General features: G+C 39.5%; 1 protein-coding gene across 1 annotated transcript in view; it reads left to right on the forward strand.

Moving 5' to 3' along the window:
* REXO2 (RNA exonuclease 2) overlaps positions 1-17,349 on the forward strand; it is a 75,376-nt gene that overhangs the window by 38,258 nt on the left and 19,769 nt on the right. The gene's annotated exons all lie outside the window — the stretch shown is intronic.

Below are 17,349 nucleotides of genomic sequence, written 5' to 3' on the forward strand. Positions count from 1 at the left end.
TAACCCCCTAAAACTATATATTTCCTAAAACTAGACGGCACAGGGAATCTAGTTAAGGGCATATTGGCCTGTCCCATGCAACTGATTCCACACCTGTCCCATGCAACGCCTTCCAAATTTAGTCTAACAAAAAAAAAGAAAAAAAAATTCACATCCACTTTGCGGTTTCACCATGATTATTTTTCTGAGTATATGTGTGGGAAAAACAAAATAGGTCTTGATTTGTGTTCAGTAACACCCCCTGAGTACAGCGGTACCCTACATGCATAGATGTTTCTCAAAACTGGAACGTGCGCATTTCAATTTTTAAACTTTTAAAAATATTTTTTATCAAATTACTTGTACGTTTAGGCCCCTGACATTGATTGGGGAGACCGATCAATAATCAGTGACTTAAATTGTCATTGACAAGTGATCGGTTAATGTATTTTATTTTTAATAATTTGTGTTTTTTCATAATTACCCTAGATGACTCCTCTCTCTTTGTAGGGCAGGGTCATCCAGGGGCTGCTGTAATGATCAGATCACTCCTATTGGCCAGGAGTGATCTGATCACCATCAGCCCACTTTGATTGGTTTTGCAGCTGTTATTAAATTCACAGCATTTGACCTGGAAGCATCCTGGACTTTCAGGTGAGTCCTGTTTTTATTATTATTATTATTATTATTATTATTATTTTAACTCTTTCAATGCTGATGCTCCATTGAAGCACGGCATTGACTGATATTTAGTCCCCACAAGCTTGTGGGGACTAATATTAACCCCTGCATTGCTGCGATGGGGTCATACACAATTGCGGCATTGAAGGGGTTAATTGAGCAAGGGAGGGGTGGGAGCTGGTCTTCACACTCATGTGGAGACCAAATAACCCTTTCTCTCTGTCCCTGAAACTGCCTCTGGCAGCTGGGACACAATCTCCCATAGACTGGAGTAGGGCTGCAACAACTAATCGATAAAATCGATAATAATCGATAATGAAATTCGTTGGCAACGAATTTCATTATCGATTAGTTGAATCGATTATTATCGATTATAAAATGAGGGTTTTTTCAGAGCAAACGCTCTGAAAAATCCCCCTCATTATATAATCCGTTTAGTCTGACTCACCGTCTCACAGCAGCAGCTCCTACTTACTCCCCCTCCCTGTAATCACTGTGACAACTGGCCCCGCCCCTTCCTTCTCCAGGCCAGAACCACATGGCTGTGACACTCATCTAACTGTAAGTATATGTATATATATATATATATATATATATAATGTGTGTGTGTGTGTGTATATATATATATATATATATATATATATATGTATGTAATATATATATATATATATATTTGGGCTACTGAAAGTTAGGGGAGGTGGGGGTTAATTTAGGGGCAGTTATGGTTAGTGGGGTGTTTAGGGTTAATTTAAGCAGTTATGGTTAATTGGGTGTTTAGGGTTAATTTAGGGGCAGTTATGTTAATAGGGTGTTTAGGGTTAATTTAGGAGCAGCTATGGTTAATGGGGTGTTTGGGGTTAATTTGAGGCAGTTGTGGTTAATGGTGTGTTTAGGGTTAATTTAGGGGATGCTGTGGTTGATGGGGCCTTTAGGGTTAATTTAGGGGATGCTGTGGTTAAGGGGGTGTTAAGGGTTAATTTAGGGGCAGTTATGGTTAATGGGGAGTTTAGGGTTAATTTAGGGGAATCTAAATCCTGGGGGCAGTGAAGTGACATATCTGGGGGTATAAGGCATATACAGTATATAAGGCATATGTGGGGAGGGGAGTGTGGCATGTCTGGGGAGGACGGAGTGGTGTATCAGGGTGTATAAGGCATATCTGGGGGTAGAGTGGCATATCTGGGGGTAGAGAAGTGGCATGTCTGGGAGGCAGGGTGGCATGTCTGGGGAGGATGGAGTGGGGTATCAGGGGATATAAGGCGTATCAGGCACAGTGGCAGATGTGGGAGGCAGCGTGGAGTGGCAGATGTGGGAGGCAGCGTGGCATATGTGGGAGGCATTGTGGAGTGGGAGGCAGCATGGCGTGGCATATGTGGGGAGGGCAGGGTGGCATGTCTGGGGAGGATGGAGTGGTGTTTCAGGGGGTATAAGGCGTATCAGGCACAGTGGCATGTGGGGGGTAGAGTGGAGTGGCAGATGTGGGAGGCAGCGTGGAGTGGCAGATGTGGGAGGCAGCGTGGAGTGGCAGATGTGGGAGGCAGCGTGGAGTGGCAGATGTGGGAGGCAGCGTGGAGTGCTGTGGTAGGCACCGTGGCATATGTGGGGGGGTAGCATGGCATGTCTGGGAGGCAGCGTAGCAAGCCTGGGCTCAAATGTGCATATATTGGGGGGCTGGTTGGGAAATAAAGACAAGAAATGTATTATCAAAGTTTTTTTATTCTGCTGTTTGTATTTAACATCATTTGTTTAGTAAATTATTTTAAATAAATGAAAAATTTACATTTTTTTATCCGATTAATCGATTAATCGAAAAAATAATCGGCCAACTAATCGATTATTAAAATAATCGTTAGTTGCAGCCCTAGACTGGAGATTGTAGGGAGGATAGTCTCTTTGATCACTCCTGTAGGAGTGATGAAAGGGCTTGTGGGGGCTCGTTTTTGCTTTTGCTGGTCTTCCAGGCAAACCACAGCAACAGAGCCCCGTACAAAATGGGTATTAACCCCTAAAATGCCGCGATCAGGCAGCAGGGGAATGTTGTGTCAGGTCTCCACACTTGCCTGAAGCTGCCTGTTCACTCCATGAGAGCATCAGTGCAGCGTTAACCCCTTCAATGCCGCGATTGCCGTTTTGTACGGATTTTGAGCCGACACCTGGGCAGGCAGCAGCGCCCCCGCGATCACCACGATTGTGGCAACGTGGGGGCATTTTTTTGAGATGACGTACCTGGGACGCCCCGGTCTGCAGCCACCATGTAATCATGTCGTACCAGGTACGTCCCGGTCTCGAAGGGGTTAATACCTGAATTACAATTTGTGAAAATGACTGCCACAAACATTGACAAAAGCTAGCAAAATTAATGCATGGGTTAAAGTACCAGCATTTGAAATACCTTGCTGGTACTATAACCCATGCATACATTTGTGTCTAGTTTTCAAAAATATGTGGTTTGATGGGGTAACTTGAATTAGCTGGCTTCAAAGATGTCCCAAATGACACACAAGGCAGAATGACCAGATTTGGGAAAAAATAGTTTGAAATAGCAAAATGCTATAAACATAAAAACATTGGGCATTTATAAACTCTGGACAAATATTAGAATCTTTTTCGACGTTTTTTTTCTCATTAGCCTTTGTAGATGAGTAAAATGAGTTTTTTTCAGAAAAACGCTTGTTCCCATTTTATTATTTTCCCTACGTATAGTGGCAGTACCTCAGAGCTTGTTCTTTCCCGGGACAAGAAGCTCTGAAAGATCAATAACGGGTTAAAAAGCCCTCCCCCTTACCCTAGATATAAGTTGCTCCGTAGAGAAGATGTCCGTTCTTTCTTGTCCCTTGCAGGGCTGAGCAGCTCTGGTGCAGCACACGGGTTGTTGCCAGGGGGGATTCAGTCCAGTGGCTCCCCGGGTGGGAGCAGAGCAGACTCACACCTCGTAACCGTGGGACGGAAGAGGAGCATGCCCCAGGTGGCTTTGCGTTCCACCGATGATCCGACCGCGCTATTATGTATGCCCAGAATGGATCATCTGTTTGGCGCCAAATTTTAAATTTTGGCTGCCTATTAAAGCTGTGCAAGCCTGTCTGACCACAAGTGTATTATTTTTTTATTTTTTTCTGCAAAATGTTAACTCCTGCTTCTCCGGACAAAGCAGATAAGATGACAGCTCCTCCTGCTAGGAAAGCCACCTGTAAATCCAGACATTTATCATGCACTGAGTGCAATGCTCCTCTCCCAGATGGAAAAAGACACGCCAGCAGTGTGGGGCAGACAACATGGCATAAGAACGACAAAAAGATATGCAATCCTTTTTGTGTTTGTTTCAGGATAACCTGGCACAGACCTTTCAAGCATTTAAGGATGCAGCTAAACCATCTTTGCAGGAAAAGCCGGCTAACAAGCGCAAGAGGGTTCTATCATCCTCGGCTTAAGATTTGTCTTCAGGAGGATGTTTTTGTTCCTCACTCGATTCCTCAAGTACTTATGATTCAGAGTACGAGGCCGGTTTCCTGTCTCAAGAATTCTACAAGTTTATAAGGGAAATTAACCATTTGCTGCAACAAGATCCTGAAACAAAAAAAAGGTTTTCCTATCCTCCCTAAGCTGACTGAATTGGTGCAGCGAGAGTGGTATAACCCTGGCAATTGGGCGTTTATATGAAAGCACTTCAAGCAAATATTCAAATTGCAGGATGAAGTTAAATGGGAAGATCTTCCTAAGGTTGACGAGCAAATAGCGCAGCTGTCTAAGAAAACTATCCTTCCTATAGGAGAAGTGGCTGGTCTCAAGGACCCCACGGACAAAAGAGCTGAAACAGCAGGTAGAATTTTTCAACCATCTGAGTTTCAGTGCAAAGCTGCGTCAGCTGGTGCATCCGTAGCCAGAGCTCAGGGTCTATGGATCCAGAAACTGGAAGAGCATTTATTGGAAGATGCAGATAAAGACATCACACACCCTTTTTAAAGAATTTTAAGTTATCCAACAAGTTCCTAATTGAAGGAAGTTGTGCATGTAATATGGGTCTCTCAGCTGTTGCTAGATGAGCGGTATGGCTTAGGTCCTGGAATGCAGACACGTCATCAAAATCAGCACTGTGCAATCTCCCCTTTGAAAAGGGAAAGTTATTCGGTTCTCCACTTGAGGATCTCATCAAACAAATGTCTGATACTAAGAGAGCTCTTCCCCCAAGACCTGAGACCAAGATGGAATTGGAGATATCCATACAACAAATAGAGATATTGGAGAGCATCTCCTTCCTTTCGTAGGCAAAATAGAGAAGGAAGGTTTTAAGCAAAACCCACTGGACAAGAAAGGCCAAGAAAATTCTGACAAGGTGGGAGGTAACCTTCCAGAACACATGGTTCCAGACTACTAACAACTCGTAGGTGACATTGTCAGTCTTCTCTTAAGCTCGGTTAGAAGCTCCACAGCTAAAATATACTTAAGAACTTGGTGTTATTCTCAGGGGCTCCAGGGTTCTCCTCCATCTAAACCGGTGATCTTACTATTTCTTTAAGGATCAAGTCTCTGCCCTCAGTCACTTCCTGCTATCCAATTTGGCCTCACCCTTAAGGGTCAAGTCTCTGCCCTCAGTCATTTCCTGCTATCCGAAGCCATCACTATTAAAAGACCGCTGGCGATCATTTTTTCCACCTTGGGATTTTACTATGGTGCTTTAAGGCCCTGTTTTCCTCTCCATTTAAACCTCTACAAGATGTGTCCTTTAAATTTCTCTCCCTTAAGACTGCCTTTCTGGTGGCCATTACATCAGCACGAAGGATTGGGGAACTCCAAGCACTCTCAGCATCTGCAGAATTCCTTATTTTTCACCAGGATAAAGTGGTTTTGTACCTTAGACCTTTGTCTCAAGTCAGGGTCAACCAGCCATCTGATCTATGTCAGTTTCCTGGGCTTCAAAGGCAGTGTCTCCGGAGGAAATTTGCAAAGTGGCCACATGGTCCTCCTGGAATGCATTTATTAAACATTACATGCTGGATATCTCCTCTGCCTCGGAAGCCTTGTTTGGGAGTCAGGTCCTGCATACAGCTAATTCCTGATTCCCTCCCATTAAGGGATCTTGTTATATCCCACAGGTGCTGCCACTATACGTAGGGAAAAACAATGCCACTCTGGCATTTAGGGGGTTGAAAGGCATATTATGGGGCAGAGTGGCATATAGGGAGGTATAAGGCATTTCAGGAGGCAGAGTGCTCTATTAAATGCCCCCTTAACGCCACTCTGCCTCCTGAAATGCCTTATACCTCCCTATGTGCCACTCTGACCCATGATATGCCTTTTCTTTTTATATCAATCTTTATTAATATTTTTCAGTAAAAAAATAAATTATAAACGCGTAGCAAAAACATTCAGTCAACAATCGGTTCACAGTATTGACACAAAATGGATTGATAAAAATATTGTCACATACTAAAGAGTATACACAGCATAATCCATTTGCATAATTACCATTTCAATTACTAACAATCATAACAATCATACGTGGAAGAGATTCGAAGGGCGGAAAAGAATATAATACAAATTCACTAAGAAAAAAGATAAAGAAGGGGTCATGGAGATATAACAAAATTTTTAAGGAATCCTTAGCCAGTAAATAAAAGCCTTTGCATTGGAACTTTTAAAAAAAAAAATCTTTCAGTGGAACATTGTTGGTTGATCTGGATTTTAATCTCAGACCATGTAGGGAGAATCGAATTTCTCCAGTTCCTAGCTAAGCAAATTTTAACTGCTAATAGAATATTTAGCCAGAGAATTAAATCATTACTATTCATGTCAGGTAGATCTAAATGAAGAAGAAAAGTCTGTGGGGAAAGTATTAAATCAAATCCAAATAACATTAAAAAAAGATTAGTTAGATGATTTTTAATCTGAGTTAATCCTGAGCATTCCCACCAAATATGTTTGTGTACCAATCTCAATATGACATCGCCAACAAAGAGCACTTATAGATGGTTGAAATTTAGCAAGGCGGGATGGAACCATATACCATCTATGCATAAGTTTGTAAAAATGTTCATGGAGGTTCAAACAATGAGATGCTTTTCGGGTAACTTGCCGAGCTTTGTTCCAGTTAGGTACAGGTATAGATAAATCAAAATCCTTCTCCCATTGATTTTGTGCCCTAGTTTTTAGTAACCTTAAAAATTTTCAGAATTTTAGATATTAGGTTCTTAGAGGTACTAGAAGTTACAAATTTAAACCAGGGAGTAGACTCAACTAGCAAATGAATAGCAAAAAAATGTTTGAGTCGAATATACTTAAAAATATCTTTAGCTGGTAAATCATATTTTTCAACCAGAGAGGGGAAAGGGGCCAGTTGAGATCTAATAAAAAGATCTCCTATCTTTTGCACACCCAATTGTCTCCAGATTTCCAACGAGAGATCGGGGATGAGGAAGGAAAGGACATCAATCGGACAACACTTAGTAAATGTGATCCCATTTTCCAAACGCTTCTTAATTTTAAAAAAAAGTAGATAGGACATCATTAATAATGAGGCTAGAAATTTTTTTCTTTTTAAGTTGAGTTTGCGGCATCCAAAAAAACAGGAACGGATCATATTTTTTACACACATAGTTCTCTATATCGTACCAGCCTGGAACATTTTTCTCCTTTGTCAAGTTCCAGGCTAACATGAAAGATATTTGTGCAGCTTCGTATAACTCGTTTAAATACGGGTAGCCGAGGCCACCCAAATCGGTACTCCTTTTAAGGAGATCTGTTGGAAGTCTGGTCAATTTAGCCGCCCATACAAAACACGATAATAAATTATCCCAGTCTGTTATAATCTGTTTAGGAACTTGATAGGGGATTAATCTGAAAAGATAAAGAATTTTTGGGACTATGTTGGCCTTAAGAATGTTTATACGCCCCATCCAAGAAGTCTCTAGTTTAGCCCAATTTAGGAGCTGATGTTTAACGTCAGAATAAAGTTTTTTATGATTAAGAGTAGATATTTCATCAAGGACTACGCCAATTTTAATCCCCAGGTACTCAATCTGCGTCAACCAAGAGTCAAATTGAACCCATGATTGAATTTGATCTTTCAAAGAGTTTGGTAGATAAAATGAGACTAATTGGGTTTTAGAAAGATTCAATTTATAATTAGAATAATTTCCAAAATTCAATACTCCTTCTAACAAACTAGGAATAGAAATAGACGGTGAAGAGAGTGTTAAAAAGACGTCATCGGCATACAAAGTAATCCGGTAATCAAAATCACCAATTTTTATGCCTGCAATATTTCTAGAGCATCTAATGTACGCCGCAAGAGATTCAATTGATAAGGCATAAAGCATAGGAGCCAATGGACATCCTTAATAGAAAAAGTCTGAATCTATTGCAGGGCCTTTAATTTTGGCCGTAGGAATTGTATAAAGAGCCATAGTTAAATTATAAAAGGACCCATATATACCGAAAGCACGAAGAGATGCAGCCAAGAATCTCCAATTCACCCTATCAAATGCTTTTTGAGCATCAAGGGCCATTAAAACTGAAGAGATTTTGTTTTTATGAATAAATTCAATTAGGTTAAAAATTCTACGCGTGTTCTCGTCCCCAGCTCTACCAGGCATGAAGCCAGCTTGATCAGGGTGAATAAGATCTCTAATCACACGGGCTAATCTCAAAGCTAGTATTTTAGAATATATCTTGACATCGATATTGATAAGAGAGATTGGTCTATAATTAGAGACTATTGAGGGATCCTTGCCCGGCTTTGAAATAGGTGAAATGCTAGCTACTAGCATTTCCCTAGGAAATTCTTTACCTGAACCGATTGCGTTAAATGATCTCAATAGAATAGGGGAGATCACCGGGTTCAAAATTTGATAGAATAAGGCTGAGTAGCCATCAGGGCCTGGGGCTTTACCCTGTTTAAGTTCCTGAATTACTTTAGAGATCTCTTGTAACGTAAATGGTTGGTTTAACTCTGTCATTTTTTGTTCTGTGATTTTTGGAAGAGATAATGACTCTAAAAATCAAGTCATATCCAAAGAGGAAGTTGTAGATTCAGGTAGGTTATATAAGGATTCGTAATAGTCTTTAAAGGCATTGCTTATTTGTCTAGGTGATATACAGGTTTCCCCTTTATAGATAATTTTTTTAATTCTAGATTGCGAATTTTGCACTTTCAGTCTATTAGAGAAATCTTTACACACTCTGTTATTATTGGTATACCAACGCGCTTTCAGTCGCTCCATCATTAAATCAGATTTTTCTTTAAGTTTAGTCAATATTAATTTCTGGATATTCTCTATCTGCATGCGAAGGTCCATAGAAGGATTATATTTATTTTGTCTCTCGAGTAAAGCTAACGTGATATAAAGATCTTCCAGTTTTTTACCTCTCATTTTTTTCCCGGGTCCCTTTTTTTTATTAAATAGCCCCTCAGAACACATTTGAGAGTGCACCAAAGATTCAGATCTGAGGTCTCAGCATTATCATTTTGATACAAAAATAATTTTGCCTGTTCTAACAACTCCGCCCTATCAGCTTCACTTTTTATGATAGCTTCGTTAAGGGTCCACCTGTTTCTCATTTTAAAATGAGGATTATCATTCAGTGAGATGAAGATTGGAGCATGGTCGGACCATATAATATTTCCTACCGAGGAATTAATACAATAGTCTAAGTTGCAGCTCCGCATGAAAAAGAAATCTATCTGTGAATAAGAATTATGTACCTTAGAAAAAAAAGAATAATCTCTTTCATTTGGGTGTTGAATCCTCCAAACATCATAAAGATCATATTTAGACAAACACGCAGAAAATGCCTCAACTTTAGATTTCAAACATGGTTCTGTTTTACGTCTCTTAGAGGTTCTAGTATCCATCTCTGTATCTAGAATACAATTCATGTCGCCTGCCATAATTAGTATCCCTTTAGAGACTTTCTCTATTGTATCCATTGATTTATTTAAAAATCTAGTCGATGCTTCTGATGGAGCGTATAAACTAATGAGCGTATATACGATGTCATTTATACTGCAAATAAGTATAATCCTCCTACCCTCTTGATCGATATCGTGAAAAATATATTCAAATTTATTTTTAGATGCAATCACTATAGCCACACCTCTTTTTTTTTTATCTGAAAAAGAGGAAGAATACACCTCACGGTATTTACGAAATTTCCAAACTAAATCGCCCTTAGCTCCTTTCCAATGTGTCTCTTGAATGAATGCAACATCTATCCTATCCTTAATTAGCGTCTCATATAAAAAAGATCTTTTATAGGGAGAATTTAGTCCCTGTGCATTAATAGACAAAAATTTAAGTGGCATCGAGATAGAATATCTCCATGCCACCCATAATAGAACTCCCTTCCAGATATTTTCCCTTCATACGAACCTCTAGCACAAAGACTTCACTCCACAAACAAACACAATCGCATAAAACAATCAACCTCTTCATGCCATGTCGGGAAAACAATTTCTCAATCATTGACATAAAAAAAACTTCCTGAACCATCTAGGAAAAAGAAAATAAGGGGTTCGAATCGACGGACCGGTGGGCAGAGAGAGAGGAAAAGAAAGAAGGAGAAAGAAAGAGAGAAAAAAAATGTATATATGTATATATAATAATTTATACATGACAAAAATCAATTACTATAAATAAAATTTACTAAATATGTATGTTTATGTATAAATATATGTGTAGTATATACCCTAATATAAGTAAAAGTTTAGGGGTAGCCACAATCATGTGTAAATTATTTAAACATAGCAGTCTCAAAATACAAGTATTTAGTAATATCTTTTTTTTAATATATAGCCGTGCATTCAAAAAATGTATCTATAGAGTAAGTGTTTTAAATCCAATGTATTTTAAAATTATAATCGTTCATGTGTAAAAAAAAAAAATAAAAAAAAAAAATTCCCATAATGCTAGATACAAAAAGGATTGTATCAGTGATTATGTACCAATAATTATATATTATATAGTACTTAAACTCAGTGATCCCTAGGTTAGATAAAATTCATTCAGTTTTTCGTGTGAGAGTAAGCCTTCTCCTTTTAACCATATGTGAATTATGTGATATTTGATAGAAAAAGAATAAAAAAAAAACATTAAATAATTTATGTATGTTTATGTATAAAAATATGTATGTAATATATACCTATGTTATAAATAAGAGTTAAGGGGTAACCCTTTCCATTTCAATCCTGTATAAATTATTTGGACATATCAGTCTCATTCTCAGAATACAAATATTTGGTAATGTCTTTCTTTTAATATGTAACCGTGTATTCATCAAATTTGTATATAAAATAAGTGTTTTAATTCCAATGTGTTTTATGATTAAAGTAATTCATGTGCACAAAAAATCCCATGATATTGGATACAAATAGGATTGTATCAGTAAATGTGTACGTGTAATTATATACTATATAGTGCTTAATCTTATCATATATGTGTAAAAAAAAAAAAAAAAAAAAAAAAGATTTAAGTGAAAGAAGAGGATTGAGGATTGAAATTAGTTAACTTCCACTCAGATAAATATTCTTTAGCTTGTATATAATCGTTGCAAACATAGTTTCTAATTTTGTAGGAAAACCCCAGGAATAGGTAATATTATTCTGTCGAAGACAAGTAGTAATATTTAGAAATTTCTTTCTATGCAATCTAGTTGCACGTGAAAGGTCTGGGAACGTTAGAAGAGAAGCATATTTATCTGATTTAGTAGGATTTTTTCTCATTTCTTTAGTCAGAATATCCTTTAAACGGTAGTCATTAAAGCAAACCATCACGTCTCTTGGGGAATTGCTTTCGATCCAAGAGGGCGGAAAAGCAAGTCTATACGATCTACCAATTGGTGCAGAACCTAGATTGTGTGAAGCTATTGATGTTTTCAGATGGATAATTTCATCTTTATAATCCTTGAGATGTTGATCCAGATCAGCCTTAATTCTATTATATAAAGAATCTAAGGCGATAGTTAAATTGGCATTTGTAATATATTCCAACGAATGACTAATACTGGTTTCATAAGACGGTTCTGGCGATGATTTAGATGAAATGATAGATGTATCAGTATAACTTTTTGGAGAATAATAAGCACTGATTGACAGAGGTTTCTTTGATTTAGCAGAAGCTTTGAGTTTCTCATCCTTATCTCCTTTAGTGGTCTTACCTCCTTTAGGAGGCATTTTAAATTCTGTTCAGTTAAATTAATTATAAATTTCAACAGTCCCAATAATATAAAAAATTTAGAATGAAATTAAATAAATAAATAAATAAATATATGGCTTTTTCAATTAATTTTCAGACATGATCCTAAGTAGCAGTCCAAACTAAGAAAAAATCATTATACGAATCTTCTTCTTTCAATCTTTCAATCAATATATAAAGTTCATTGAAGTTCATTAAATCCGTGGATGAAAAGGTGTCAAAGTGCAAAAAAGCATTAAATAAATAAGTATATAACTTTATCCATTTAATTGTCAAACATGATCCTGAGTAGGAGTCCAAACTAAGAAAAGCGTCAATATCCGAATCTTCTTTCAATTAATATATAAAATTCATTAGAATTCATTGAGTCCGTAAATAAGAAGATGCCGCAGTGCTAAAGTGCGTTAAATTGAGATTGCATAAATAAATAGATAGAATAAATAGAGATATAGCTTTATCCAATTAATTTTCAGACATGATCCCGAGTAGCAGTCCAAAAAAAAGAGAAAAAAAAAAAATCAATATCCAAATCAGATTATTTCAATTAATCTATAGAATTCATTAAAGTTCATTAAATCCGTAGATGAAAAAGTGCAGAAGTGCTAAAAGTCATTATAGGTGCAATAAAGCTAAAGTGCAAAAAGTACTAAGGTTCCTTAAGCAGGTTCATGGTGCCAAGCTGAAATAATCACGTTAGTCCGAGTTAATGACTGAAACAGCTGCTCGCTTGTTCGTTCTCTATTTGTCACTCACCACATGCGGCATAGCTGTGTCTTTACTCTCTTTAGGCTTTACTCGGCGGGAAAAGAAGAAAAAAACGGTCGCGGCAAGCCGCCCTTGTATAGCAGCTACACAAACTTCAGCTGCACGATCTTCAGCTGCAAAAGAACCGCAGCATGTGGTATGAGGGCGGTCAAAAAAGCCAGAATCAGCAACCAAGCAAAGCGTCAGGGATACCGAGACCCCCCGCACTGAAAGCACCGGCAACCTAGACTCAGATCAGCATTGGAGTCGGCAGCATTGGCGTCGGCAGCATTGGAGTCAGCACCATTCTCTTCTCATATCAGCATTGGAATCTGCACCGTTCTCTTCACGCCAAGTTCTCTGCTCCACACATCGGCCCGCAGACCCACCCCAAACACACGTACTACGTGGCTACGTCATCACGTCCACACCCATAATATGCCTTTTAACCCCCTAAGTGCCAGAGTGGCATATAGGGGTAGAAGGCATTCCAGAAATGCCCTATGCCCCCATTTAACACACACACACACACTTACTTACCGGTGCTTCCAATTTCCTGCTGTATTGCCGGGACAGCGGGTTGACGTCTCCTTCCGCTGCAGCCGGAAGGAGGTGGAGTTGGCAGCGGGGGTTTGTCTGCGTCCGTCGCGCATACCTTCCCCCGGCTGTCAGAGATCAGAGTTCCCCGCACCGGTGATCTCTGACAGTCGGGAAAGGTATGCGCGACGGACGCAGACAACCCCCGCTGCTAGCCACACCTCCTTCCGTCTGCAGCGGACGTTGTCTACGCGGATCGCGTAGACGTCAAACCGCTGCCCCGGCAATACAGCAGGAAGCACCGGTAAGTGTGTGGGGGGGGTGTTAAATGGGGGGGAGACAGGAGGATCCAGGTCCCCTGCATTTTTCAGAGCATTTGCTCCTCGTCTTATAATCGAGCAAATACGGTATACCGCATTGGCTTGAATATAGGCTGCACCCGATTATAGGCTGCACCCTAAAAGTTTGGTGGTATTTTAAAGAAAAATTTATTTTTAAAGAAAAAATACACATTAGTGGAATGGTATAACAGTATTTTACCTAAAACAGGAATGCATGTATTTTGACATTTTTGGTATCTGATATGCAGTTAGTCAGCATATGTTTTATACAAACAGAAATTTGGAAAACCGTTAGCCATTTTAAGGTCCCCTCTTACTTATAAATATGCCCCTGTGCTCCCCAGATAGCCCCCCCTGCCCCCCAGATATGCTTTATGCCCATTATAAATGCCAATCTGCCCCCCTGATATGCCACACTGCTCCCTAGATATGTCACCCCTAGACTTACCAATGCACCCCCAAACTCCCTGGTGTCTTGCGGGGCCGGCCGGCTGGTGGACATCTGCGCAATGCGCTTAGACAACATTCGCTGCCGGCACTTCCACCGGGGCTTCTATGGTGGAGCACCAGAAGGTTATGAAGGAAGGAAGTGCCGGCAGCAAGTGTTGTCTATGCGCATCGCGCAGATGTCCACTGGCTGCTAGAGAGTAGGATCCAGGTCCCCTGCAGTCCGCAGCAGGGCTAAATGAAAAAGGGAAAAAAAACACCCGCCCGACGCACAGAACTGCACGATACGAATTGCGCATTCCTGCGCTAAACCACAATTATAGGCTGCACCCCCACTTTAACCCCTTGACTGCTAACGACGGCATGGTGCCATCGCTAGCAGTCCCAGTCAGGCGCTAACGACGGCACCATGCCGTCGCTAGCACTCTCCTACCTTGATGGGGGTCTGTGGACCCCCATCACCACCTACCCCGGCGATCTGCCCCTCATTTTGAAGGGCATCACTGGGACCACCCGATCCGGCCGGTGACGTCGCGCGCGATGACGTCACCGTGCAACTTTATTGAAAACTGACAATTGTCAGTTTTCACGGCATGGGGGCATGCTGCTTAGATGCCTGTATCTCAGGCATCTGAGCAGCTACAGACCCCCAACATATACCGTTGGAAAGGTAATCGCCTCACCTTTCCAACGGTATAATGCTTGTAAAAAAAAAAAAAAAAAAAATATTATGTTAAAAAAAAATGTACAAAAAAAGTCAAAAAAATGATTTGGGGGTCTCTAAAGGCAGATAAATAAAGATCAAAATTGCCTAGAGACCCCCAAATTTAATTATCTAAACATAAACTGGTTTAACTTTAAAAAAAAAAAAAAAGTTTAAGTATTCTAGCTAAATGATCACTGTGGTAGCCAATGTTACCACAGTGATCATACAGCTATAAAAAGTCACATTCCCTTTTTAAAAATGGCCGATACTAAATTTTAACCCCATGATCCCTTTGATCATTGGGTTAAATTTAGCCAATGGTAGAGGAAGGCAATTTTTGAAATCCAGATGAACTGCAAAAATCAGCCGTATAGCCTGTAGTACATAAGTTAACCATGTCATCCCTGGAGCCCCTTGCATTTTTACTGCAAAACTTATTTTTGCTGTAAAAGTGATTTTTTTCTCCCTTTACGATCATCTCTTTGGGATTGTAAGGGAAAAGAATGGTGTGTGTGCTTCTGCGAGTGAATGTATGGAAAGTATGGTGTGTGCTTCTGCGAGTGAATGGAGATCTGAAAAGCGTGTGAATGGTCAGTAATTAGAGTTGAAGCCTTGACGTGGCATTACTGCTCATGTAAGAAGTTAAATTATGGCACAAAAAGTACATATTTTCAAAAACTACACCCCTCGGCGCATCAAATGAGGGGCTGCGTGTGTTTCTAGGACAAACCTGGAGTGCGCAAGACACAAATGAACATGTCGCTATGGTTAGAAAAAACATTTTCTAGCCAAAGCGACATATTCCATCATTATCTGTGAACTTAACTTTTGTCCTAGAAATACATGTAACCCCTCATTTGAAGCTCCAAGGGGTGTAGTTTCTTGAAATGTGTACTTTGTGTACCCCAATTTAACTTCCCAGATGTCTAGACCACCTTAACTTCAGATATGGCAGATTGGAGAATCTTGTTAAAAAATTGTCTTAAAACATTTAGGGGTGATGGCTGCATTTAGACAGCTCTAGACAGCTGGGAAGTTAAATTATGGTACATAAAGTATATATTTTCAGAAACTACACCCCTTGGCGCATCAAATGAGGGGCTGCATGTGTTTCTAGGACAAACCTGGAGTGCGGAAGACATAAATGAACTTGTCGCTTTTAATTTTATTTATTTTTTATTTTTATTTGTGTGATATTCACTTATTTGTTGTGCACGTCAGTTTTGTGATACAAATACAAATAAGACCTCATTTGCTGCGGCTGGGGGTGTAGTTTCTAAAAATATATAGTTTTGTTGGCATATTTTAACATCCCGGGCAGCTAGAGCTGTTTAATTGACGGCAGCCATACAATAAATTTAAAGATGAATTTTGTGATAGTCTAATAAATTTAACTTTTAGCAATAAAATATTAGAAAAACACAGTCTACTGTTCTCAATGTCTGTTTATTTTAGACCGGTTACCTACTACAAATATTTAGCAACACAGGTTTTGATATTAGAGTTTAGAAAAATAACATTACAAACTAGTTTTTATTGAGTTGGAAGTGAAAAATTACACTTTTTTCCCATTTTTGGTTGTATTTTGCAAATCTAATGAGACATACACGTATAAAAATGGTATATTTGGAATCTGCTGGGTGTGCTGAAAAAAACAATATATGGTTTGTATAGTTTATTCCCAAGAAATGTACTTCTAAACGCGTTTAAACGTGAGATGCACCAAAATGCCGAAAACTAGCTTAGCACCAGGGTGTGAAATGGCTTAGCAGCCAAGGGGTTAAAGTGTGTGTGGGGGGGGTGCGGCCTATATTCGAGCGGTAACTTGTGTGGGTATACTAACCGAGAGAGAAGAAAATTAAAGCTAACCACAAAAGTTTTACAACAGCCTTGGTCACGAAGGGTACAAAAAAAAAACTGCCTAAGGCTAGGTTTCCACTTGGGTTTTTGTCCGGCGTTTTTTTCTTGATGAAAAACGCCAGGAAAACTGCCAATAAAACTGCCGCTGCATTTACCTGCGTTTTGGCGTTTTTTCTGCAGTTTTTTCTGGCGTTTTAGCCTTTCTGTGGAAATTGCTTTTTTTGACCTTAGGCAGTTTTTCCAGCCTTTACAAGTTAGAAGTTTCACCCAGCTAAAAGGGATTAGGATAAATAGCAAGTATCTGCCCTCTCCTGATGTCATTTACTTGGTAGACCCTTTTGTCTCTTTTCTGTGGTTTGTAAGGCATGCTTTATTTCGAATGTCTGCTCCTCTGGGAAGATTGGCCCCAAATGATGGTGCAAATTGTTTGCTGTTGCTTTTGGCACGCAGGATCCGGTCGCGTATGTTTGTTTGTAATGGCATGTTTGTTCCAAATGGTGTAAAATTCAATATGAACCAGTCCAGGACTTTGTTTTTGTTTTCAGCCTATTTCTCGTAGGACACACAGATACTGGGTCCATCCTCTGCATTGTAACTGTGGAAAAAACGCCATAAAAAACGCCAAGGCCCACATGGCTTTTTCATGGCGTTTTTTCTCTCCCATAGACTTCTATTGGAGAAAAAAAGCCAAGATTTCTTGCAAAAAACGCCAGTGTCAACATGCTGCAGTTTTGAAAAACTGCCACAGAGCCCAAAAAAGCAGAAAAACGCCAAAGAGGACTGAAAAAACGCCAAGTGGAAATGGCATTTTGCGATTTCCTATTGAATTACAGCTAACATCTGGCTGCAGCCGTTTTTCACACAAAAA

Source organism: Spea bombifrons, chromosome 12, assembly GCF_027358695.1.
Source record: "Spea bombifrons isolate aSpeBom1 chromosome 12, aSpeBom1.2.pri, whole genome shotgun sequence".
NCBI lineage: Eukaryota > Metazoa > Chordata > Amphibia > Anura > Pelobatidae > Spea > Spea bombifrons.